Consider the following 26,924-nt stretch of genomic DNA (forward strand, 5'->3'; position numbering starts at 1 on the left):
GATAATCATCCATGCTAAATCCTTGTGCTCATTAAAAAGATATGGCTCGTTTACCTTTTTCCATATTTGTACACACCTATTATAAGAAAAATTAGAGACCATACATATTTCTTCTTGCAAATTTAACTGTACTTCTATCTTGCGAGCATCCCTCAAGGTTAACAAGTCAAAGTCTTTAAGGTTATACATACGTATAATTTTTTCTAAGATGGCATAATGTTTAGGCGGAGTTAAAAGTACAGGAGAAGATAATGATAAAAACACCCATTCTCTTTTTCTAAAAATATGTCCCGCAGAGTACTTTAAAAAACAGGACCATACACTTTTCATAAAAAGTCCCCTAAAACACCAACTAAAAAACCTTAAGTATAAAAATTTTCTAATACAGGGAACCTGTTTTCCTCCATTTTTTTGTGACTTATACATAGTATCTCTTTTTAATTTTTCTGCTTTAGAACTCCATAGAAACTCAAAGAGAATCCTCTGAAGTTGCCTAGACATAAGTTCATTAGGAGGATAAATCATATTTAAATAGAGCATAATGGGTATTAGCATAGCCTTAATCACCAAAATTTTACCTTCTAAGGATAATTTCCTAAGGGACCAAAAGTCTACCTTTTTCTTTACCTTTTCTTTTACCATTAGCCAACTTTCCTCACCATTGTTATTTTTATCAAAGATGACTCCAAGGATTTTTATTTTTTCTGACTGTAATTTTAGGTTTGGTATTTGCACGTTTTCCCATTTACCTATATAAAAACAGTCACATTTAGATAAATTAAGTTTAAAAGCAGAAGCTTTACAAAAGAAATCAGTAACATCAACAACTCTTTGTAAAGAGAAGGCACTTTCACAAAAAACATTAATATCATCCATATAGCCACACACTTTAAGGGTGGCATTATTACCTCCAGGAACTGGCACTCCTTTTATTATTTTATCATTCCTTATTAAGTTTAACAGAGGTTCTATTGCACATATAAACAGTATAGGAGACAGAGGGCAGCCTTGCTTTACCCCTGATGATAAATTAATAAAATCTGTAAGGAAACCATTTATTAAAATCCTGCTAAAAGAACCTTTATATAAGAGAGCAATTTGCTTAATAAATATGTTAGGAAAACCCATGCGTTGTAAAACCATCCATAAAAAACAATGTGATACTCTATCGAACGCTTTATGAAAATCTAGAGATAGAATGGCTAGATTTTGATTCCGCTCTTGCTGATACCATATGACGTCCCTAATAGCATTTAAAGGTTCAGCTACACTCCTTCCTGGGACACCACATACCTGATCCACATGGATGACCTTGTACAAAAACGGCTTCATTCTGTTAACAAAAATTTTTGACATAATCTTATAATCAACATTAAGAAGCGTAATTGGTCTCCAATTTTCTAAGCTGTTCCTATCCCCCTTTTTGGGGATCAGAGACACTATACCACTCCTCCAAGATAAAGGTAGAACATCAGAATTAAAAGCCTCCTTAAAAATATTAAGCAAATCATCTTTAAAAATGTCCCAAAAGGTTTTATAAAACTCTACAGGAAGTCCATCAGAACCTGGTGTTTTACCTGTGGATAAACTTTTAGCAGCAATTTCTAATTCTTGGCATCTTACTTCTGTGCAAAGTGCATCTTGGTCCTCCTTACTTAAACCACAATCTAAAGTGCTTAGGAGAAAATTAGCAGCAGATATATCAATGGGTTTCTCATTAAACAGATCTTGATAAAAGGATTTAGCTTTGGATAACATTCCTACATTAGTAGTTTCATCCTCAATGTTAATCATTAACTTTTTTGTTTCCATTACCTTTTTAAAAAAGAATCTTGTACACTTTTCATCCTTCTCTTTACATTCAACTTTGGAGTTAAAAATTATTTCTTTCCCTTTGTTAGTTATAGCCTTCTGAATATCACTTTTAACACTTAAAATCAGATCGTCTACATATACACCCAGCTCTTTGAGTTGATAATAGGTTTGTAGTTTTGTGTTAAGATCTCTATACCATTTCAATTTCTCTTTTGTTTTTTTAACACCCATCTTAATAAAATACTCTTTAAATTTTACCTTGCAGAATTCCCACCATGCTAAAAGAGAATTAAAATTAGTCCTTGAGTTCTGCAATTTTTTAAAAAGATAGATAAAATTACATTTAATTTCTTCATCTTCAAGCAAAGAGATATTCAGACGCCAGACTCCTTTGGCTCTGCAAACCCCATCAAACTTACATGTAGCAGATAAAATCTTATGATCTGAAAAAAAGGTAGAAGTCAATTGCATATTCCCATAAAATGCAAATCCAGAAGCAAAAATATAATCAATCCTTGACATATAAAGGCTATTCCCCCAGGTATACCCAGGGTCATTAGGGAAAGAGGTTCTCCACAAATCTTTTAAATTAAAATCAACTATAAAATCCTTTAGTTGTTTTTCAGTCTTATCTTTCCTTTGTTCAGATCCTCCAGCCCGCTCCTCTCCTGCCATTATACAATTAAAATCACCAGCGATGATAAGCGGGGATGAACCCGGTAAATAAAACTGAATTTTCTCTAATAAATCAGATCTTTCATCCTTATCTGGAGAGGCATATACATTTAAAAGTCTCATATTCATGTCATTATAAATAATATGAACGAGCAGGGCTCTACCGGGTACAATGTCTGTGAAGGAGGTAACTTTATACTCACTGCTCTTGAACAGTATGCAAACACCAGTCACTTTCCTCTCATTATCCCCTGACCACACAGACGGGCCAAGAGTCCATTCAGATCTCAAAGATGAATAATTGATATCATAATCAATGGCACATTCCTGTAAAAATAAAATGTCTGTAGGCAAAGAAGACAAGAAAGAAAATAAAGCAGCCCTCCTCTCTGGGCTCTTCAAACTCCTCACATTGAAGGAGGAGATATTAACACTTGGTAGCTCCTGGGTCATTCATTATCCTCAGACAAAGAACCCCAATCTGTAGGTGGTGACACAAATTCCTCAATATTAACAGGGTCGGATGCTGTTATAACCTTTTGGCAGACAATCTCCACGTTCCCCTCGTCCGCACTAACTCGACCACTCCTTTTGATGTTAAGGCCCTTTTCCTCTTTCCGGTCTCTGCTTTTCCTCTTTCGCCGTTCTTCTACATCCATCTCCTCTGTATCCCTTCTGGGCGGTCCAGGACCCTCAACTTCCATGAGAGGAGAACCCCTCACTTCTGTCTCAGGTCCCACGACCTTCCCCGGGGACACAATGCTTTTGGAGACATGAGCCACAGCAGGTATCACAGGAATTCCGGTAGCAGAAGACTCAGGCATCACTTTCAGGGTGTGGGTCTTAGGCACAGGCACAGCATCCATGGAGCTCTTCCTCATCGAGGGACCAGCCGACGTAGCCACAATATTGGCCCAGGAGCGTTGAGGACAATCCTTAAAAGCGTGTCCTTTCTGCTTACACACATTACACAGAATCTCATTTTGACAGTCCAAAGTGGTGTGGCCTTTTTGGCCACATCTTTTGCAAATAACCACTTCCTCTTTGCAAGATTCTTGTGTATGACCATATTCATGGCATTTCCTGCAATAATACGGCATCCCAGGGTAGAATAAATAGCCACGTTTACGCCCAATTAAAAAATTTGCAGGTGGGCGACACAGACCTCCAATTCCTCTCACATCTTCTCTGAACTTAACAGCAAACTTATGCTTTCCAGTCCAAAAGTCCATTGCATTCATTATTTTATGAGAGTATTTGACTTCCGCACAATATTGGTTTAAAAATAAGACAATGTCTCTTATATCCACGTATGGATCGTGCATAGTAACCACCAGTGGAACATCGCCATTAGAATATAGAGCAATGAAAACAAGTCCTTTCATATCCTCCTCATTGGCAAGCTCCCGAACTTTCTCAAACATATGGTCACATGCAGATGCGGAAGTCAAGGTAAGAATGAAAAGTCCTTTACCTGGGTCTTTTAGGCAAAACACATCTTCTCTCTGAATGTGCAATAAATCCAGCATAATTCTCTTGACAAAAAATTCCAAAGTCATCTTCTCCTTTTTCTCCTCATCCACTTCAATACGGAAGGTGTTCTTAATCCGAGTTTCAGTATGCGCAGCAAACCTAAGGGTCGCCATGGGGGATCGCCTTCCCGTTCTTTGTAAGTCCTCCTCCTATAGCAGCATGAGGCTTAAGACGGCTAAAAAACCGCCGATGCCTCAAGGCCGAAGGTTCGACGAACTCAGAGCCCCTTGACAAGATACAAGATCTTAGCCAAAAGGCCGAGAAGCGATAACCGTGAAAGGGGCGGGCCCAACAAGGTGCCCTTCATGGGCACTATCACTGCTTGCTGTCAGGGAGGCTGCCAGACAATTTTCCATGCACACTCTGGGCTGGGGGGCAGTCAACCACCAGTACACACAGCAGAACCTAAACCCATACCATTATTGCTAAGCAGCAAGACAGGGGCCCATTGCACTCCCACGGGGCCTTTTTAAATGCAATCCATAACCCGGATTTGCCAGGAACCCTTCTTACTCCTCCTACTTGCATGTGACACTGGGCTTAGGATCTGCATAGGAAACACACACACAAGCACACACCTACCTTTGTTGCCTGCAGATGCCTCCTTGGCTGTCCCCAAACGGTATCAAACCAACACCCACGGGAAGCTGTAAGCATAGAGGACATGCCTGCACCCCATTGGACTTACCTGTGTGGGTTAAACCCGGGTTATTTGACAACCTATGGCGGTGATGGTTCTGCTCAGGCAGAGCAGTGCTGATGCTCCTCATAAAGCTGTCGCTGCTGTGAAGGTTCTAGGTGACATCACAAATCCCTATGGTTACATACACAACAAAGCTGGGTTGTTGTTGTTTACACTCTGCAAGGCCTGTGGAAGTGAGTGACATCATAGCACTGTAGTTCTGAGGGTTCTAGATGGATGCAACAATCTCCTGTTGCTTCTATGAAGGCCATAATAGACGACATCACCAAACAGCTCCATAGTCACATACACAGCAAAGGAGAGATGTTGTTTACACCTAGTGATGTCAGTGGTATTGAGTGACATCACAGCACAGTGCTAAGGCTCCTGGGCCTGGACACAGCAGCGGCTGCAATATCTCAACGGAGAATACGTTTATATATATGTGTGTGTGTGCGCGTATATATATATATATATATATATATATATATATATATATATTTCTCCGCCGAAATCACTTTTAAACCCATTTCCACCTTTTTTTCCCTTCTCTTCCTCTTACTTTTTTTTCACGTTTTTTTACGTTTTTCTCCTTTTCGCCTCTTTTCTGGGCGTATTATTCTTCTTTTTCTTCTTTTTTTTCGTCTAATGCATACCCCATCAGTGCAGCAATGCTTATTCAATACCGCCAGCAGATGGAGACACTGGGGGATAATTTTCTAAGGATTTATACTGATTTTTCCTGTCTGAATTTGTCGCACAGAAAGTTGCAGGCCAAATATGTGTGACATTTCTGCGACTTTAGCTTCTAGAGCATTTTTACAACATTATACATAGGTGCTGAATACATAAAAAGCGACTGTTCAGCGACAGACAAGTCGCATCGGCTGAAAGTAGGCCAGAATGTCAGTCCATGTTGGAGCAGGTTTAGATACAGTCTAAAGTATAGATCTCAAAGTCTGTGCACAGAATTTAGCAAGGGCCTCGCACCTTCTGATGCATCAGGTAGGTGCACAATAGCATAGCCTAACCCTCTGTACTTTGGTCTATATTGATGCGGGACATAGACAGCCAGCTGATGACCAATCCATTAGTGCAATGGATGGCTGGAAGCATTTGTCTTTGCCTTTGCAATACCACAGAAGCAATGCATGGTCAATGTACAGCAATGACACACCTGTGTGAACAGCCAGGAGACCCCCCCCCCCCCATGTTATGTTACATAGTTACATAGTTAGTATGGTCGAAAAAAGACATATGTCCATCAAGTTCAACCAGGGAATTAAGGGGTAGGGGTGTGGCGCGATATTGGGGAAGGGATGAGATTTTATATTTCTTCATAAGCATTAATCTTATTTTGTCAATTAGGAACATTCAGCACCCACCCGCTATCAAGGCAGCTGCCTATCATGTCATGCCCTACCTGCACAGGTGTGCTGGCTACTCAAATGATCCAATTAAGGAGGCCATTTAGTCAGCAGCAGCAGAAGTCCTGTGCCTGGACGCTCCAACAGCGGCCAGACACAAGCAGAAGCAGAAGCAGCAGAAGCAGCAGCAGCACCACCTTTTGTTTTTTGGCTGCAGCAGCAGCAAGGCCCACAGGGCTGGCTAGCTGGCTAGCCAGCAAGCAGGTAGCAATGAAAGTAGGAATCTTTCTTTTTAACCCTGTAAGGGGGTGGTGCACTGTACCCGAAGATACTGCCATATCGGGTCAATGCATAGGGCGACGGAAGCAAGCTTCGAAATCGGCCCCCGTTCTCAAAAATCCATTTAATATATGGTCCCCAGATAGGGGACGTATCAGATATTAAACTGATAAGAACAGATACTACACTTGATCTTAGCCAAAAGGCCGAGAAGCGATAACCGTGAAAGGGGCGGGCCCAACAAGGTGCCCTTCATGGGCACTATCACTGCTTGCTGTCAGGGAGGCTGCCAGACAATTTTCCATGCACACTCTGGGCTGGGGGGCAGTCAACCACCAGTACACACAGCAGAACCTAAACCCATACCATTATTGCTAAGCAGCAAGACAGGGGCCCATTGCACTCCCACGGGGCCTTTTTAAATGCAATCCATAACCCGGATTTGCCAGGAACCCTTCTTACTCCTCCTACTTGCATGTGACACTGGGCTTAGGATCTGCATAGGAAACACACACACAAGCACACACCTACCTTTGTTGCCTGCAGATGCCTCCTTGGCTGTCCCCAAACGGTATCAAACCAACACCCACGGGAAGCTGTAAGCATAGAGGACATGCCTGCACCCCATTGGACTTACCTGTGTGGGTTAAACCCGGGTTATTTGACAACCTATGGCGGTGATGGTTCTGCTCAGGCAGAGCAGTGCTGATGCTCCTCATAAAGCTGTCGCTGCTGTGAAGGTTCTAGGTGACATCACAAATCCCTATGGTTACATACACAACAAAGCTGGGTTGTTGTTGTTTACACTCTGCAAGGCCTGTGGAAGTGAGTGACATCATAGCACTGTAGTTCTGAGGGTTCTAGATGGATGCAACAATCTCCTGTTGCTTCTATGAAGGCCATAATAGACGACATCACCAAACAGCTCCATAGTCACATACACAGCAAAGGAGAGATGTTGTTTACACCTAGTGATGTCAGTGGTATTGAGTGACATCACAGCACAGTGCTAAGGCTCCTGGGCCTGGACACAGCAGCGGCTGCAATATCTCAACGGAGAATACGTTTATATATATGTGTGTGTGTGCGCGTATATATATATATATATATATATATATATATATATATATATTTCTCCGCCGAAATCACTTTTAAACCCATTTCCACCTTTTTTTCCCTTCTCTTCCTCTTACTTTTTTTTCACGTTTTTTTACGTTTTTCTCCTTTTCGCCTCTTTTCTGGGCGTATTATTCTTCTTTTTCTTCTTTTTTTTCGTCTAATGCATACCCCATCAGTGCAGCAATGCTTATTCAATACCGCCAGCAGATGGAGACACTGGGGGATAATTTTCTAAGGATTTATACTGATTTTTCCTGTCTGAATTTGTCGCACAGAAAGTTGCAGGCCAAATATGTGTGACATTTCTGCGACTTTAGCTTCTAGAGCATTTTTACAACATTATACATAGGTGCTGAATACATAAAAAGCGACTGTTCAGCGACAGACAAGTCGCATCGGCTGAAAGTAGGCCAGAATGTCAGTCCATGTTGGAGCAGGTTTAGATACAGTCTAAAGTATAGATCTCAAAGTCTGTGCACAGAATTTAGCAAGGGCCTCGCACCTTCTGATGCATCAGGTAGGTGCACAATAGCATAGCCTAACCCTCTGTACTTTGGTCTATATTGATGCGGGACATAGACAGCCAGCTGATGACCAATCCATTAGTGCAATGGATGGCTGGAAGCATTTGTCTTTGCCTTTGCAATACCACAGAAGCAATGCATGGTCAATGTACAGCAATGACACACCTGTGTGAACAGCCAGGAGACCCCCCCCCCCCCCATGTTATGTTACATAGTTACATAGTTAGTACGGTCGAAAAAAGACATATGTCCATCAAGTTCAACCAGGGAATTAAGGGGTAGGGGTGTGGCGCGATATTGGGGAAGGGATGAGATTTTATATTTCTTCATAAGCATTAATCTTATTTTGTCAATTAGGAACATTCAGCACCCACCCGCTATCAAGGCAGCTGCCTATCATGTCATGCCCTACCTGCACAGGTGTGCTGGCTACTCAAATGATCCAATTAAGGAGGCCATTTAGTCAGCAGCAGCAGAAGTCCTGTGCCTGGACGCTCCAACAGCGGCCAGACACAAGCAGAAGCAGAAGCAGCAGAAGCAGCAGCAGCACCACCTTTTGTTTTTTGGCTGCAGCAGCAGCAGCAAGGCCCACAGGGCTGGCTAGCTGGCTAGCCAGCAAGCAGGTAGCAATGAAAGTAGGAATCTTTCTTTTTAACCCTGTAAGGGGGTGGTGCACTGTACCCGAAGATACTGCCATATCGGGTCAATGCATAGGGCGACGGAAGCAAGCTTCGAAATCGGCCCCCGTTCTCAAAAATCCATTTAATATATGGTCCCCAGATAGGGGACGTATCAGATATTAAACTGATAAGAACAGATACTACACTTGATCTTAGCCAAAAGGCCGAGAAGCGATAACCGTGAAAGGGGCGGGCCCAACAAGGTGCCCTTCATGGGCACTATCACTGCTTGCTGTCAGGGAGGCTGCCAGACAATTTTCCATGCACACTCTGGGCTGGGGGGCAGTCAACCACCAGTACACACAGCAGAACCTAAACCCATACCATTATTGCTAAGCAGCAAGACAGGGGCCCATTGCACTCCCACGGGGCCTTTTTAAATGCAATCCATAACCCGGATTTGCCAGGAACCCTTCTTACTCCTCCTACTTACATGTGACACTGGGCTTAGGATCTGCATAGGAAACACACACACAAGCACACACCTACCTTTGTTGCCTGCAGATGCCTCCTTGGCTGTCCCCAAACGGTATCAAACCAACACCCACGGGAAGCTGTAAGCATAGAGGACATGCCTGCACCCCATTGGACTTACCTGTGTGGGTTAAACCCGGGTTATTTGACAACCTATGGCGGTGATGGTTCTGCTCAGGCAAAACAGTGCTGATGCTCCTCATAAAGCTGTCGCTGCTGTGAAGGTTCTAGGTGACATCACAAATCCCTATGGTTACATACACAACAAAGCTGGGTTGTTGTTGTTTACACTCTGCAAGGCCTGTGGAAGTGAGTGACATCATAGCACTGTAGTTCTGAGGGTTCTAGATGGATGCAACAATCTCCTGTTGCTTCTATGAAGGCCATAATAGACGACATCACCAAACAGCTCCATAGTCACATACACAGCAAAGGAGAGATGTTGTTTACACCTAGTGATGTCAGTGGTATTGAGTGACATCACAGCACAGTGCTAAGGCTCCTGGGCCTGGACACAGCAGCGGCTGCAATATCTCAACGGAGAATACGTTTATATATATGTGTGTGTGTGCGCGTATATATATATATATATATATATATATATATATATATATATTTCTCCGCCGAAATCACTTTTAAACCCATTTCCACCTTTTTTTCCCTTCTCTTCCTCTTACTTTTTTTTCACGTTTTTTTACGTTTTACTCCTTTTCGCCTCTTTTCTGGGCGTATTATTCTTCTTTTTCTTCTTTTTTTTTCGTCTAATGCATACCCCATCAGTGCAGCAATGCTTATTCAATACCGCCAGCAGATGGAGACACTGGGGGATAATTTTCTAAGGATTTATACTGATTTTTCCTGTCTGAATTTGTCGCACAGAAAGTTGCAGGCCAAATATGTGTGACATTTCTGCGACTTTAGCTTCTAGAGCATTTTTACAACATTATACATAGGTGCTGAATACATAAAAAGCGACTGTTCAGCGACAGACAAGTCGCATCGGCTGAAAGTAGGCCAGAATGTCAGTCCATGTTGGAGCAGGTTTAGATACAGTCTAAAGTATAGATCTCAAAGTCTGTGCACAGAATTTAGCAAGGGCCTCGCACCTTCTGATGCATCAGGTAGGTGCACAATAGCATAGCCTAACCCTCTGTACTTTGGTCTATATTGATGCGGGACATAGACAGCCAGCTGATGACCAATCCATTAGTGCAATGGATGGCTGGAAGCATTTGTCTTTGCCTTTGCAATACCACAGAAGCAATGCATGGTCAATGTACAGCAATGACACACCTGTGTGAACAGCCAGGAGACCCCCCCCCCCCCCCCATGTTATGTTACATAGTTACATAGTTAGTACGGTCGAAAAAAGACATATGTCCATCAAGTTCAACCAGGGAATTAAGGGGTAGGGGTGTGGCGCGATATTGGGGAAGGGATGAGATTTTATATTTCTTCATAAGCATTAATCTTATTTTGTCAATTAGGAACATTCAGCACCCACCCGCTATCAAGGCAGCTGCCTATCATGTCATGCCCTACCTGCACAGGTGTGCTGGCTACTCAAATGATCCAATTAAGGAGGCCATTTAGTCAGCAGCAGCAGAAGTCCTGTGCCTGGACGCTCCAACAGCGGCCAGACACAAGCAGAAGCAGAAGCAGCAGAAGCAGCAGCAGCACCACCTTTTGTTTTTTGGCTGCAGCAGCAGCAAGGCCCACAGGGCTGGCTAGCTGGCTAGCCAGCAAGCAGGTAGCAATGAAAGTAGGAATCTTTCTTTTTAACCCTGTAAGGGGGTGGTGCACTGTACCCGAAGATACTGCCATATCGGGTCAATGCATAGGGCGACGGAAGCAAGCTTCGAAATCGGCCCCCGTTCTCAAAAATCCATTTAATATATGGTCCCCAGATAGGGGACGTATCAGATATTAAACTGATAAGAACAGATACTACACTTGATCTTAGCCAAAAGGCCGAGAAGCGATAACCGTGAAAGGGGCGGGCCCAACAAGGTGCCCTTCATGGGCACTATCACTGCTTGCTGTCAGGGAGGCTGCCAGACAATTTTCCATGCACACTCTGGGCTGGGGGGCAGTCAACCACCAGTACACACAGCAGAACCTAAACCCATACCATTATTGCTAAGCAGCAAGACAGGGGCCCATTGCACTCCCACGGGGCCTTTTTAAATGCAATCCATAACCCGGATTTGCCAGGAACCCTTCTTACTCCTCCTACTTGCATGTGACACTGGGCTTAGGATCTGCATAGGAAACACACACACAAGCACACACCTACCTTTGTTGCCTGCAGATGCCTCCTTGGCTGTCCCCAAACGGTATCAAACCAACACCCACGGGAAGCTGTAAGCATAGAGGACATGCCTGCACCCCATTGGACTTACCTGTGTGGGTTAAACCCGGGTTATTTGACAACCTATGGCGGTGATGGTTCTGCTCAGGCAGAGCAGTGCTGATGCTCCTCATAAAGCTGTCGCTGCTGTGAAGGTTCTAGGTGACATCACAAATCCCTATGGTTACATACACAACAAAGCTGGGTTGTTGTTGTTTACACTCTGCAAGGCCTGTGGAAGTGAGTGACATCATAGCACTGTAGTTCTGAGGGTTCTAGATGGATGCAACAATCTCCTGTTGCTTCTATGAAGGCCATAATAGACGACATCACCAAACAGCTCCATAGTCACATACACAGCAAAGGAGAGATGTTGTTTACACCTAGTGATGTCAGTGGTATTGAGTGACATCACAGCACAGTGCTAAGGCTCCTGGGCCTGGACACAGCAGCGGCTGCAATATCTCAACGGAGAATACGTTTATATATATGTGTGTGTGTGCGCGTATATATATATATATATATATATATATATATATATATATATATATATTTCTCCGCCGAAATCACTTTTAAACCCATTTCCACCTTTTTTTCCCTTCTCTTCCTCTTAATTTTTTTTTCACGTTTTTTTACGTTTTTCTCCTTTTCGCCTCTTTTCTGGGCGTATTATTCTTCTTTTTCTTCTTTTTTTTCGTCTAATGCATACCCCATCAGTGCAGCAATGCTTATTCAATACCGCCAGCAGATGGAGACACTGGGGGATAATTTTCTAAGGATTTATACTGATTTTTCCTGTCTGAATTTGTCGCACAGAAAGTTGCAGGCCAAATATGTGTGACATTTCTGCGACTTTAGCTTCTAGAGCATTTTTACAACATTATACATAGGTGCTGAATACATAAAAAGCGACTGTTCAGCGACAGACAAGTCGCATCGGCTGAAAGTAGGCCAGAATGTCAGTCCATGTTGGAGCAGGTTTAGATACAGTCTAAAGTATAGATCTCAAAGTCTGTGCACAGAATTTAGCAAGGGCCTCGCACCTTCTGATGCATCAGGTAGGTGCACAATAGCATAGCCTAACCCTCTGTACTTTGGTCTATATTGATGCGGGACATAGACAGCCAGCTGATGACCAATCCATTAGTGCAATGGATGGCTGGAAGCATTTGTCTTTGCCTTTGCAATACCACAGAAGCAATGCATGGTCAATGTACAGCAATGACACACCTGTGTGAACAGCCAGGAGACCCCCCCCCCCCCCCCCATGTTATGTTACATAGTTACATAGTTAGTACGGTCGAAAAAAGACATATGTCCATCAAGTTCAACCAGGGAATTAAGGGGTAGGGGTGTGGCGCGATATTGGGGAAGGGATGAGATTTTATATTTCTTCATAAGCATTAATCTTATTTTGTCAATTAGGAACATTCAGCACCCACCCGCTATCAAGGCAGCTGCCTATCATGTCATGCCCTACCTGCACAGGTGTGCTGGCTACTCAAATGATCCAATTAAGGAGGCCATTTAGTCAGCAGCAGCAGAAGTCCTGTGCCTGGACGCTCCAACAGCGGCCAGACACAAGCAGAAGCAGAAGCAGCAGAAGCACCACCTTTAGTTTTTTGGCTGCAGCAGCAGCAAGGCCCACAGGGCTGGCTAGCTGGCTAGCCAGCAAGCAGGTAGCAATGAAAGTAGGAATCTTTCTTTTTAACCCTGTAAGGGGGTGGTGCACTGTACCCGAAGATACTGCCATATCGGGTGAATGCATAGGGCGACGGAAGCAAGCTTCGAAATCGGCCCCCGTTCTCAAAAATCCATTTAATATATGGTCCCCAGATAGGGGACGTATCAGATATTAAACTGATAAGAACAGATAAGGTTTCAACAAAATTTTATTGAATAAATAAGAAACCATACAAAATTTAAAATGCAAAATAATAAAAGGTTCACAAAAGTTTTAAAATACAAATAATAAAACCAGTAATAAAAGGAGAAAAAATAAAAATGGCAGGATAAAACATTATACAAATGTCATAAAAACTGATTATACTGTTATTTCGTTCCATAGAGGCAGACACCACATGGATGCTGCCTCGCTGGCCCCCAACTGTTTCTTGTCTCTTAGGTAATAGATGTACATCTCACTCAGGGCCAGCTTTATACAGTTTTTAACATCAATAAAATCATGTTTAAAAAGTAAGATGTTCCTAACTTTCCAGATGGCATTTTTAAAACAATTAATAATCATCCAGCAGATCATCTGCTGTTTAAAATTGGGGCAGTTAAAAAGACCGTAAAAGACACATTCGTGATTAAAATCTTTTAGGCCGCAGGCCCACTTCAAAAGTGGGCCTACCTTCCTCCAAAGCTCCCGTGCAAAAGGGCAGTTCCAAAATATGTGCAGCACCGTTTCGTCCACTCCGCAGCCATCTCTCGGGCACTTGGCTCTCGCCACCAGTCCTCGCCTGTGCTGAAACTCACGAGTAGGGAGGCACTGGTGGACGATTGCCCAGGCAAGATCCCTGTGTACATTCGCCAGAAACTTCCCGTACACGTTCCGCCATACCTTTTTGGATCTTGCCTGTGTGAAATTGGACACTGCCAGGGTAACCTCACTCCGCCTGAGGACCTTTGATACCTTTCTCTGGTCCCCCAGTATGTCAGGCTCCAAATCTTGGAGACCTAGGAGCCTGACTGTCTTTTCCAACACCACATAATGTTTTGGGGGACACAGAAGCACCGGAGCGTTCAGAGGGATGCGCAACCATCTTTTAAAAACCATGCCCGCAGCGTACCTTAAAAAGCAGCTAAAAATGCCATCGGATTTAATAATTTTAAAACAGAAACAGAAATACTTTATGTAAAAGAAAGTAAAAAGGTTAGGAACATCTTTCCCGCCATTATCTTTACTTTTGTACATAAAATCACGCTTTAATTTCTCCATTTTTGAACCCCATAAAAAAGTAAAAACAATTCTAGTTACTTTTTTAATGTATAAAATAGATGGAGGAAATACCATGGCAATGTATAGCATAATAGGGAGTAAAACCATCTTTATTATTAAAATCTTCCCCTCCATGGTAAGGTTTCTAAGATTCCACATTAAAATCTTCTTCTCCATCTTAGCTATAGCTGAATCCCAGTTAGGGCTCCCATCATTGACCTGGTTAAAAACAATACCTAAAACTTTAATTTGATCCTGTTGCATTGTGACTCCTGGGGTGATGGATGAATCCCAGGAGCCAATATAAAAACAGTCACATTTATCTGTGTTTAGCTTAAAACCAGAGACCTCGCAGAAATAGCTGGTGTTCCTCAATGCCCCCCTCATGGATGGAGAGTCCGGGCACAGTATGGTGACATCATCCATGTACCCCAACACCTTTAGATGGGTCCCTCCTCCACCAGGTATCGGTACGCCTCTTACTACCCGGTCTTTTCTGAGGAGGGCCATCAGTGGTTCGATTGCGCAAATAAAAAGGAGTGGGGACAGGGGGCAGCCCTGTTTGACACCTGATAAAAGAGGAACACCGCTGGTTAAAAAGCCATTAACAGAGACTTGACTAAAACAGGATCGGTATAAAAGCATGATTCGGCTTAAAATCGTTTCAGGCACTGCCATCTTTTTAAGAACTAAAAACAGGTATTCATGGGAGACCCTATCAAAGGCTTTTTCAAAGTCTAAGGATAAAATTGCTACAGTTTGATTTCTATCCTTAAAATACCATAAAACATCTCTTAAAATATTTAGGGATTCAGCTATAGACCTTCCAGGTACCCCACAAACCTGATTTGGGTGAATTAATTTATGAATAAAAGGTTTAAAACGGACAGCTAATAACTTGGCTAAAACTTTATAATCAACATTTAAAAGTGTGATGGGGCGCCAATTTTTTAGCATATCCTTTTCACCCTTTTTAAAAAGTAATGATACAATCCCCCTCCTCCAGGAAGGGGGAAGTTCATTAACAATAAAAGTTTCTTTATACAATAAAACCATATCATCCTTTAAAATATCCCAAAAAGCTAAATAAAATTCGATGGGTAAACCATCTTCCCCAGGGGCCTTCCCACTAGAAAAACTTTTAAAAACAAATAAAAGTTCATCTAAGTTAAGATCACGGGATAAAACCTCCTGGTCTAAAACATCTAGCTTAAAATCAAGGGAATTAAGAACATGTTCTAAAAAGGATGGATTAAGATCTTTCTTATTAAAAAGAAGCTGGTAGAAGTTAAAAACTGCATCTAACATGCCTTTTGGAGTGGATTCACCCTCAAGGTTTTGGATGATATCCCTCCTATTCATCACTTTTTTAAAAAAGAAACGGGAACATTTCTCGCCCTCCTCCAGGTGCTGCACATGTGAGTTAAAAATGATTTGTTTCCCTTTCTTTTCTATGGCATGTTTTATTTCAGTTTTAAGGTTTAAAATATCATTTTCTACATCCATACCAGCTTCTTTCAATTTAAAAAGTACATTTAAACGCATGTTAAGAACATAAAACCACTGTTTTTCCATTTTTGCCTTCTTCTTACCTGCTTTGATAAAAAAAAATCTGATTTTAGATTTGGTGCCCTCCCACCAGTGCAGCATAGGCTCGTGGGGTTTTCTTTGTGATTGCCAGCATTGGTAGGTCCGCACAAACTCCTCTTTTATCTCAGGGTCCTCTAGGAGTGTGGTGTTTAATCTCCAGAGGCCCCTTTTTGCTTTTTGCTCCCCCTCTAGCTCCAGGCCCACCAAGAGGAGCTTATGATCAGAGAAGATATTCTGCTCGAGCGTGCATTTCAGGGGTTTAAAAGCTCTAGAGGAAAAAATAAAATCGATTCTGGAGCTCACTCTTCCATTGGACCATGTGGCGCCTGGGTCCTCCGGCAAGAGATCCTTCCAGCAATCTTTCAAATTAAAATCATCAATAAAATTTTTAAGCAGGTAAGAAGTGCGGTCTTTACGATTAATATCCCCACCCTGCCGGTGTTCCCCATCACGTATGCAGTTAAAATCACCTCCCACCAGCAGGGGGGAAGACCCAACACAAAACAGTGGTAAAATTTCAAATAGTTCTGCCCGCTCCTGTTTATCAGGAGGGGCATACACATTTAAAACACGAATTAAAAGTCCATTAAAATATAGATGAATTAAAAGAGCTCTGCCAGGCACAATCTCAGTTACTGTATGAATAGAAAAGGACTGGCCTCGGCAGAGCAGCCCAACACCCACAGAACGACAGTCATTTGCACCGGACCATATGGATGGGCCCAGCTTCCAGTCTTCTTTTAAGTCTTTATAGTCCATTTTACTAGGGATTCCACATTCTTGTAGCAGGCAAAGGTCAAAGTCACATGTCTCTAGATAAGAAAATAAAGCAGCCCTGCGATCAGGGCTCTTTAAGGACCTCACATTGAGTGAGGCAATTTTTACAGGGATAGGCATAGTTTATGGAGAGTCCGTGCTTGGAGAATCAAAGTCAATAATAAGCTGCGTACCGTCATCCCCCGCCTGCGGGGTCATCAGCTCCTTGATGTTCTGAGGGTCGGAGCTTGAGATCGATGATGCCCCGACCCTGAGCTCGCTCTCGTCCGAACTACGGCACGCCGCTTTCCTTTGAATGTCTTCCTCTTCTTCTTCTCTTTGTCTTTTAAATGTCACACTGCTGTCCATATCCTCTGTGTTGCTCTCACTCGATGTAATCTCTGGCCCCCGGCTGATGGATCTGCGTCTTCTTTCATCATTTGACGACTGGAACTGCTGCACAGGGGCCTGTGAGGCCTCTTTTCCGGAACCTTTGCCGCTACCTTGGGAAGTTTTCATCGCTTGTTCCCCAGCAAGCGTTGCTGAGGACTGTTGCTCCAACTTCCCCATCGATCGACGATGGCCAGTTTTACCCACCGGGTCCACTGCTGGCGGGGCAGCAAACCCTGGTTTGGCGCCACTTGTCTTCTTGGCCCTGTCCTGTATAGGCGGAGTAACAGGACCGGGCTCAGACCTGGCCATCTGGCTCCCCTTCCGGCGGGCTTTCACCGGGGCCTCTTCGTCCGGAGCAGGGCGACCCTGGGCCAAGCCAGTACCTGGCTTATGCTGCAATTTTGGGTCCACTTTTGCCCCCACCGAGGACCGTCGGCTGCCACCCGCCACAGGTGAGCCCCCTTCAGAAGTTTCGGCGGGCTCTTGAGCCAGGTAGGAAGTCGATCGACGTCTTTCAATTTCCCGGGCAGTAAACTCGATCACCCGCCCGGGCTTCGTGGAATCCCCATGGCCTCCCCCTAGCACTACCACCGGTGGGCCCCCCGATGGAGCACCAGAGGTCTTGGGCCTGGACCCATCAGTACCTGCCATCTGGGGTTTGGGCATCTTAAAAAAGGACGTCTTTTGTCCTGTCCCCTCTTTGGGTGGGCCCAGCCTTGACCCACCCATCGTAGTTTTTGCTTTATGGGGACAGGAATTAAAATCGTGATTTTCCTCTCCGCAGAGGTTGCACCTTATCGTATGGCTACATCTTGAGGCTATGTGACCTTCTTGGCCACACCTATTGCAGCGAATCACACGCTCCGCGCCGCAGGTCTCCTGGGTGTGGCCAAACCTCAAGCAATTTCGGCAATACATAGGCATTTGAGGATAGAACAGGAAGCCCCGAACTCTCCCGATGGCAAAATTTGGGGGCGGATGGCAAAGACCCCCAATACCACCGGGATCCTTACGGAGCTTGACCCAGAACTTCCTCTTGCCGTTCCAGAACCGCACGGAGTTCAAGATTTTGTTTGCGAATCGCACCTCTTCGCAGTATCGCCGAAGAAAAGTGGCTATATCCTCCGTGGTCACATGAGGGCTGTGCATAGCCACCACCAACGGTATATGTTCCTCACCATAGAGGAACTGGAACGAAAGACCGTCGAGTCGATCGTCCCTCTGGTCCGCACCAGACAAGGTTGCATAGATGTTATCGCAACACGCCGTGGCCGTGAAGGTGACGGTATACAGGCCACGGCTTTCCTGGTCATTTAGACACAGGATGTCCTCCCTATTGAGGCGGAAGTAGTCAAGAAGAATCACCTCCGCAATGAAGCGGAGGTTCTTCAACTGACGATGGCTCTCCGACACCTCTATGCGGATGGTATTTCGCATCGACATTTCCCCAGAGGGGAAAGCCCAGGAGAACGGCATCTTCCACACCCAGGGACTAAGCCCCTTCCCCAATAGCAGCAGGGGCTCGGAATCCCGCTATAAAAGCGGAACCCTTACCCAAGGCAGAGGTCGGGGGTACCCTAGGTGCTTCCGAAGCTACAGGTAACGCTCAACGTACCGAAAATGCCTTCTGAGACACAAGGTCCCAGAGACAGGGGGATCGCAACCCGTTGTCCGTGGACTAAGCCCGCTCCCCAATAGCAGCAAGGGGGTGAAGTCCCTCCGTAAGGAGAGACAATCCCCCAAGGCCGAGAAGCGGGGTACCACAGACACCTTCCGACCAGACCAAATGCAGATACTACACTTGATCTTAGCCAAAAGGCCGAGAAGCGATAACCGTGAAAGGGGCGGGCCCAACAAGGTGCCCTTCATGGGCACTATCACTGCTTGCTGTCAGGGAGGCTGCCAGACAATTTTCCATGCACACTCTGGGCTGGGGGGCAGTCAACCACCAGTACACACAGCAGAACCTAAACCCATACCATTATTGCTAAGCAGCAAGACAGGGGCCCATTGCACTCCCACGGGGCCTTTTAAATGCAATCCATAACCCGGATTTGCCAGGAACCCTTCTTACTCCTCCTACTTGCATGTGACACTGGGCTTAGGATCTGCATAGGAAACACACACACAAGCACACACCTACCTTTGTTGCCTGCAGATGCCTCCTTGGCTGTCCCCAAACGGTATCAAACCAACACCCACGGGAAGCTGTAAGCATAGAGGACATGCCTGCACCCCATTGGACTTACCTGTGTGGGGGTATACCCGGGTTATTTGACAACCTATGGCGGTGATGGTTCTGCTCAGGCAGAGCAGTGCTGATGCTCCTCATAAAGCTGTCGCTGCTGTGAAGGTTCTAGGTGACATCACAAATCCCTATGGTTACATACACAACAAAGCTGGGTTGTTGTTGTTTACACTCTGCAAGGCCTGTGGAAGTGAGTGACATCATAGCACTGTAGTTCTGAGGGTTCTAGATGGATGCAACAATCTCCTGTTGCTTCTATGAAGGCCATAATAGACGACATCACCAAACAGCTCCATAGTCACATACACAGCAAAGGAGAGATGTTGTTTACACCTAGTGATGTCAGTGGTATTGAGTGACATCACAGCACAGTGCTAAGGCTCCTGGGCCTGGACACAGCAGCGGCTGCAATATCTCAACGGAGAATACGTTTATATATATGTGTGTGTGTGCGCGTATATATATATATATATATATATATATATATATATATATTTCTCCGCCGAAATCACTTTTAAACCCATTTCCACCTTTTTTTCACTTCTCTTCCTCTTACTTTTTTTTCACGTTTTTTTACGTTTTTCTCCTTTTCGCCTCTTTTCTGGGCGTATTATTCTTCTTTTTCTTCTTTTTTTTCGTCTAATGCATACCCCATCAGTGCAGCAATGCTTATTCAATACCGCCAGCAGATGGAGACACTGGGGGATAATTTTCTAAGGATTTATACTGATTTTTCCTGTCTGAATTTGTCGCACAGAAAGTTGCAGGCCAAATATGTGTGACATTTCTGCGACTTTAGCTTCTAGAGCATTTTTACAACATTATACATAGGTGCTGAATACATAAAAAGCGACTGTTCAGCGACAGACAAGTCGCATCGGCTGAAAGTAGGCCAGAATGTCAGTCCATGTTGGAGCAGGTTTAGATACAGTCTAAAGTATAGATCTCAAAGTCTGTGCACAGAATTTAGCAAGGGCCTCGCACCTTCTGATGCATCAGGTAGGTGCACAATAGCATAGCCTAACCCTCTGTACTTTGGTCTATATTGATGCGGGACATAGACAGCCAGCTGATGACCAATCCATTAGTGCAATGGATGGCTGGAAGCATTTGTCTTTGCCTTTGCAATACCACAGAAGCAATGCATGGTCAATGTACAGCAATGACACACCTGTGTGAACAGCCAGGAGACCCCCCCCCCCCCCCCCATGTTATGTTACATAGTTACATAGTTAGTACGGTCGAAAAAAGACATATGTCCATCAAGTTCAACCAGGGAATTAAGGGGTAGGGGTGTGGCGCGATATTGGGGAAGGGATGAGATTTTATATTTCTTCATAAGCATTAATCTTATTTTGTCAATTAGGAACATTCAGCACCCACCCGCTATCAAGGCAGCTGCCTATCATGTCATGCCCTACCTGCACAGGTGTGCTGGCTACTCAAATGATCCAATTAAGGAGGCCATTTAGTCAGCAGCAGCAGAAGTCCTGTGCCTGGACGCTCCAACAGCGGCCAGACACAAGCAGAAGCAGCAGCAGCACCACCTTTTGTTTTTTGGCTGCAGCAGCAGCAAGGCCCACAGGGCTGGCTAGCTGGCTAGCCAGCAAGCAGGTAGCAATGAAAGTAGGAATCTTTCTTTTTAACCCTGTAAGGGGGTGGTGCACTGTACCCGAAGATACTGCCATATCGGGTCAATGCATAGGGCGACGGAAGCAAGCTTCGAAATCGGCCCCCGTTCTCAAAAATCCATTTAATATATGGTCCCCAGATAGGGGACGTATCAGATATTAAACTGATAAGAACAGATACTACACTTGATCTTAGCCAAAAGGCCGAGAAGCGATAACCGTGAAAGGGGCGGGCCCAACAAGGTGCCCTTCATGGGCACTATCACTGCTTGCTGTCAGGGAGGCTGCCAGACAATTTTCCATGCACACTCTGGGCTGGGGGGCAGTCAACCACCAGTACACACAGCAGAACCTAAACCCATACCATTATTGCTAAGCAGCAAGACAGGGGCCCATTGCACTCCCACGGGGCCTTTTTAAATGCAATCCATAACCCGGATTTGCCAGGAACCCTTCTTACTCCTCCTACTTGCATGTGACACTGGGCTTAGGATCTGCATAGGAAACACACACACAAGCACACACCTACCTTTGTTGCCTGCAGATGCCTCCTTGGCTGTCCCCAAACGGTATCAAACCAACACCCACGGGAAGCTGTAAGCATAGAGGACATGCCTGCACCCCATTGGACTTACCTGTGTGGGGGTATACCCGGGTTATTTGACAACCTATGGCGGTGATGGTTCTGCTCAGGCAGAGCAGTGCTGATGCTCCTCATAAAGCTGTCGCTGCTGTGAAGGTTCTAGGTGACATCACAAATCCCTATGGTTACATACACAACAAAGCTGGGTTGTTGTTGTTTACACTCTGCAAGGCCTGTGGAAGTGAGTGACATCATAGCACTGTAGTTCTGAGGGTTCTAGATGGATGCAACAATCTCCTGTTGCTTCTATGAAGGCCATAATAGACGACATCACCAAACAGCTCCATAGTCACATACACAGCAAAGGAGAGATGTTGTTTACACCTAGTAATGTCAGTGGTATTGAGTGACATCACAGCACAGTGCTAAGGCTCCTGGGCCTGGACACAGCAGCGGCTGCAATATCTCAACGGAGAATACGTTTATATATATGTGTGTGTGTGCGCGTATATATATATATATATATATATATATATATATATATATATTTCTCCGCCGAAATCACTTTTAAACCCATTTCCACCTTTTTTTCACTTCTCTTCCTCTTACTTTTTTTTCACGTTTTTTTACGTTTTTCTCCTTTTCGCCTCTTTTCTGGGCGTATTATTCTTCTTTTTCTTCTTTTTTTTCGTCTAATGCATACCCCATCAGTGCAGCAATGCTTATTCAATACCGCCAGCAGATGGAGACACTGGGGGATAATTTTCTAAGGATTTATACTGATTTTTCCTGTCTGAATTTGTCGCACAGAAAGTTGCAGGCCAAATATGTGTGACATTTCTGCGACTTTAGCTTCTAGAGCATTTTTACAACATTATACATAGGTGCTGAATACATAAAAAGCGACTGTTCAGCGACAGACAAGTCGCATCGGCTGAAAGTAGGCCAGAATGTCAGTCCATGTTGGAGCAGGTTTAGATACAGTCTAAAGTATAGATCTCAAAGTCTGTGCACAGAATTTAGCAAGGGCCTCGCACCTTCTGATGCATCAGGTAGGTGCACAATAGCATAGCCTAACCCTCTGTACTTTGGTCTATATTGATGCGGGACATAGACAGCCAGCTGATGACCAATCCATTAGTGCAATGGATGGCTGGAAGCATTTGTCTTTGCCTTTGCAATACCACAGAAGCAATGCATGGTCAATGTACAGCAATGACACACCTGTGTGAACAGCCAGGAGACCCCCCCCCCCCCCCCATGTTATGTTACATAGTTACATAGTTAGTACGGTCGAAAAAAGACATATGTCCATCAAGTTCAACCAGGGAATTAAGGGGTAGGGGTGTGGCGCGATATTGGGGAAGGGATGAGATTTTATATTTCTTCATAAGCATTAATCTTATTTTGTCAATTAGGAACATTCAGCACCCACCCGCTATCAAGGCAGCTGCCTATCATGTCATGCCCTACCTGCACAGGTGTGCTGGCTACTCAAATGATCCAATTAAGGAGGCCATTTAGTCAGCAGCAGCAGAAGTCCTGTGCCTGGACGCTCCAACAGCGGCCAGACACAAGCAGAAGCAGAAGCAGCAGAAGCAGCAGCAGCACCACCTTTTGTTTTTTGGCTGCAGCAGCAGCAAGGCCCACAGGGCTGGCTAGCTGGCTAGCCAGCAAGCAGGTAGCAATGAAAGTAGGAATCTTTCTTTTTAACCCTGTAAGGGGGTGGTGCACTGTACCCGAAGATACTGCCATATCGGGTCAATGCATAGGGCGACGGAAGCAAGCTTCGAAATCGGCCCCCGTTCTCAAAAATCCATTTAATATATGGTCCCCAGATAGGGGACGTATCAGATATTAAACTGATAAGAACAGATACTACACTTGATCTTAGCCAAAAGGCCGAGAAGCGATAACCGTGAAAGGGGCGGGCCCAACAAGGTGCCCTTCATGGGCACTATCACTGCTTGCTGTCAGGGAGGCTGCCAGACAATTTTCCATGCACACTCTGGGCTGGGGGGCAGTCAACCACCAGTACACACAGCAGAACCTAAACCCATACCATTATTGCTAAGCAGCAAGACAGGGGCCCATTGCACTCCCACGGGGCCTTTTTAAATGCAATCCATAACCCGGATTTGCCAGGAACCCTTCTTACTCCTCCTACTTGCATGTGACACTGGGCTTAGGATCTGCATAGGAAACACACACACAAGCACACACCTACCTTTGTTGCCTGCAGATGCCTCCTTGGCTGTCCCCAAACGGTATCAAACCAACACCCACGGGAAGCTGTAAGCATAGAGGACATGCCTGCACCCCATTGGACTTACCTGTGTGGGGGTATACCCGGGTTATTTGACAACCTATGGCGGTGATGGTTCTGCTCAGGCAGAGCAGTGCTGATGCTCCTCATAAAGCTGTCGCTGCTGTGAAGGTTCTAGGTGACATCACAAATCCCTATGGTTACATACACAACAAAGCTGGGTTGTTGTTGTTTACACTCTGCAAGGCCTGTGGAAGTGAGTGACATCATAGCACTGTAGTTCTGAGGGTTCTAGATGGATGCAACAATCTCCTGTTGCTTCTATGAAGGCCATAATAGACGACATCACCAAACAGCTCCATAGTCACATACACAGCAAAGGAGAGATGTTGTTTACACCTAGTGATGTCAGTGGTATTGAGTGACATCACAGCACAGTGCTAAGGCTCCTGGGCCTGGACACAGCAGCGGCTGCAATATCTCAACGGAGAATACGTTTATATATATGTGTGTGTCACGATGCCGGCTGGCAGGTAGTGGATCCTCTGTGCCAGAGAGGGATTGGCGTGGACCGTGCTAGTGGATCGGTTCTAAGTCACTACTGGTTTTCACCAGAGCCCGCCGCAAAGCGGGATGGTCTTGCTGCGGCGGTAGTGACCAGGTCGTATCCACTAGCAACGGCTCTACCTCTCTGGCTGCTGAAGATAGGCGCGGTACAAGGGAGTAGACAGAAGCAAGGTCGGACGTAGCAGAAGGTCGGGGCAGGCAGCAAGGATCGTAGTCAGGGGCAACGGCAGGAGGTCTGGAACACAGGCTAGGAACACACTAGGAAACGCTTTCACTGGCACGATGGCAACAAGATCCGGCGAGGGAGTGAAGGGGAAGTGAGATGATATAGGGAAGTGCACAGGTGATAACACTAATTGGAACCACTGCGCCAATCAGCGGCGCAGTGGCCCTTTAAATCGCAAAGACCCGGCGCGCGCGCGCCCTAGGGAGCGGGGCCGCGCGCGCCGGGACAGGACAGACGGAGAGCGAGTCAGGTACGGGAGCCGGGGTGCGCATCGCGAGCGGGCGCTACCCGCATCGCGAATCGCATCCCGGCTGGAGGCGGTATCGCAGCGCCCCGGGTCAGTGGAACTGACCGGAGCGCTGCAGTGAGAAGAGTGTAGCGAGCGCTCCGGGGAGGAGCGGGGACCCGGAGTGCTCGGCGTAACAGTACCCCCCCCCCTTGGGTCTCCCCCTCTTCTTGGGGCCTGAGAACCTGAGGACCAGACTTTTGTCCAGGATATTGTCCTCAGGTTCCCAGGACCTCTCTTCGGGACCACAACCCTCCCAATCCACTAAAAAGAAGGTTTTCCCTCTGACCTTTTTAGATGCTAAAATCTCTTTGACGGAGAAGATGTCCGAGGAGCCGGAGACAGGAGTGGGAGGAACAGATTTGGGAGAGAAACGGTTAATGATAAGTGGTTTAAGAAGAGAAACGTGAAAGGCATTAGGAATACGAAGAGAAGGAGGAAGAAGAAGTTTGTAAGAGACAGGATTAATCTGGCGCAAAATTTTGAAAGGACCAAGATAGCGTGGTCCCAACTTATAGCTAGGGACACGGAAGCGGACATATTTAGCGGAGAGCCATACCTTGTCTCCAGGGGAAAAAATGGGAGGAGCTCTTCTTTTCTTATCCGCAAATTTCTTCATGCGTGAAGAAGCCTGTAAGTGAGAATTTTGGGTCTCTCTCCATATGATGGAAAGATCACGAGAAATTTCATCCACAGCGGGCAGACCAGAGGGCAAGGGGGTAGGGAGGGGAGGAAGAGGGTGACGGCCGTACACCACGAAAAATGGGGATTTGGAGGAAGATTCAGAGACTCTGAAATTATACGAGAATTCGGCCCAAGGTAGAAGATCTGCCCAGTCATCCTGGCGGGAGGAAACAAAATGTCGTAAATAATCACCCAAGACCTGGTTAATTCTTTCTACTTGTCCATTGGATTGAGGATGATATGCAGAAGAAAAATTTAATTTAATCTTGAGTTGTTTACAGAGAGCCCTCCAGAATTTAGACACGAATTGGACGCCTCTATCCGAGACGATCTGCGTAGGCAACCCGTGAAGACGAAAAATGTGTACAAAAAATTGTTTAGCCAACTGAGGCGCTGAAGGAAGACCAGGAAGAGGGATGAAATGTGCCATTTTGGAGAATCGATCAACGACCACCCAAATAACAGTGTTGCCATGGGATGGGGGTAAGTCAGTAATAAAATCCATACCAATCAGAGACCAAGGCTGTTCGGGGACAGGCAGAGGATGAAGAAAACCAGCGGGCTTCTGGCGAGGAGTCTTATCCCGGGCACAGATAGTGCAGGCTCGCACAAAGTCCACCACATCAGTCTCTAGAGTCGGCCACCAATAGAAGCGAGAGATGAGTTGCACAGATTTCTTGATGCCCGCATGACCTGCGAGATGGGAGGAGTGACCCCATTTGAGGATTCCGAGGCGTTGGCGTGGAGAAACAAAGGTCTTTCCTGGAGGAGTTTGCCTGATGGAGGCTGGAGAAGTGGAAATCAGGCAGTCAGGAGGAATGATGTGTTGAGGAGAGAGTTCAACTTCAGAAGCATCTGAGGAACGAGAGAGAGCATCGGCCCTAATGTTCTTATCGGCAGGCCGAAAGTGAATTTCAAAATTAAATCGGGCAAAGAACAGAGACCACCTGGCCTGACGAGGATTCAGCCGTTGGGCAGACTGGAGGTAGGAGAGGTTCTTGTGATCGGTGTAAATAATAACTGGAAATCTTGATCCCTCCAGCAGATGCCTCCATTCCTCAAGTGCTAATTTAATGGCTAGAAGCTCTCGATCCCCGATGGAGTAGTTCCTCTCCGCCGGAGAGAAGGTCCTAGAAAAAAAACCACAAGTAACAGCATGCCCGGAAGAGTTTTTTTGTAGAAGGACAGCTCCAGCTCCCACTGAGGAGGCATCAACCTCCAATAGAAAGGGTTTAGATGGGTCAGGTCTGGA

At 45.4% G+C, this 26,924-nt stretch overlaps 6 non-coding genes and 1 pseudogene across 6 annotated transcripts; all 7 read right to left on the bottom strand.

The window, feature by feature from the left end:
• Window positions 1-6,378: 6,378 nt before the first annotated feature.
• LOC130328286 (U2 spliceosomal RNA) lies at window positions 6,379-6,569 on the bottom strand. Its single transcript, XR_008872317.1, has one exon. It is a non-coding gene; the product is annotated as a U2 spliceosomal RNA (small nuclear RNA).
• A 2,090-nt stretch (window positions 6,570-8,659) lies between these two features.
• LOC130328287 (U2 spliceosomal RNA) lies at window positions 8,660-8,850 on the bottom strand. Its single transcript, XR_008872318.1, has one exon. It is a non-coding gene; the product is annotated as a U2 spliceosomal RNA (small nuclear RNA).
• A 2,090-nt stretch (window positions 8,851-10,940) lies between these two features.
• Window positions 10,941-11,131, bottom strand: LOC130328289 (U2 spliceosomal RNA). Its single transcript, XR_008872319.1, has one exon. It is a non-coding gene; the product is annotated as a U2 spliceosomal RNA (small nuclear RNA).
• A 2,088-nt stretch (window positions 11,132-13,219) lies between these two features.
• Window positions 13,220-13,405, bottom strand: LOC130328226 (U2 spliceosomal RNA). The gene has a single exon (XR_008872280.1). It is a non-coding gene; the product is annotated as a U2 spliceosomal RNA (small nuclear RNA).
• A 5,389-nt stretch (window positions 13,406-18,794) lies between these two features.
• Window positions 18,795-19,012, bottom strand: LOC130328254 (U2 spliceosomal RNA; annotated as a pseudogene).
• Window positions 19,013-21,085: 2,073 nt separating this feature from the next.
• On the bottom strand, window positions 21,086-21,276 carry LOC130328290 (U2 spliceosomal RNA). Its single transcript, XR_008872320.1, has one exon. It is a non-coding gene; the product is annotated as a U2 spliceosomal RNA (small nuclear RNA).
• Window positions 21,277-23,366: 2,090 nt separating this feature from the next.
• On the bottom strand, window positions 23,367-23,557 carry LOC130328291 (U2 spliceosomal RNA). Its single transcript, XR_008872321.1, has one exon. It is a non-coding gene; the product is annotated as a U2 spliceosomal RNA (small nuclear RNA).
• Window positions 23,558-26,924: the final 3,367 nt, after the last annotated feature.

Source organism: Hyla sarda, unplaced genomic scaffold, assembly GCF_029499605.1.
Source record: "Hyla sarda isolate aHylSar1 unplaced genomic scaffold, aHylSar1.hap1 scaffold_305, whole genome shotgun sequence".
Taxonomy (NCBI): Eukaryota; Metazoa; Chordata; class Amphibia; order Anura; family Hylidae; genus Hyla; species Hyla sarda.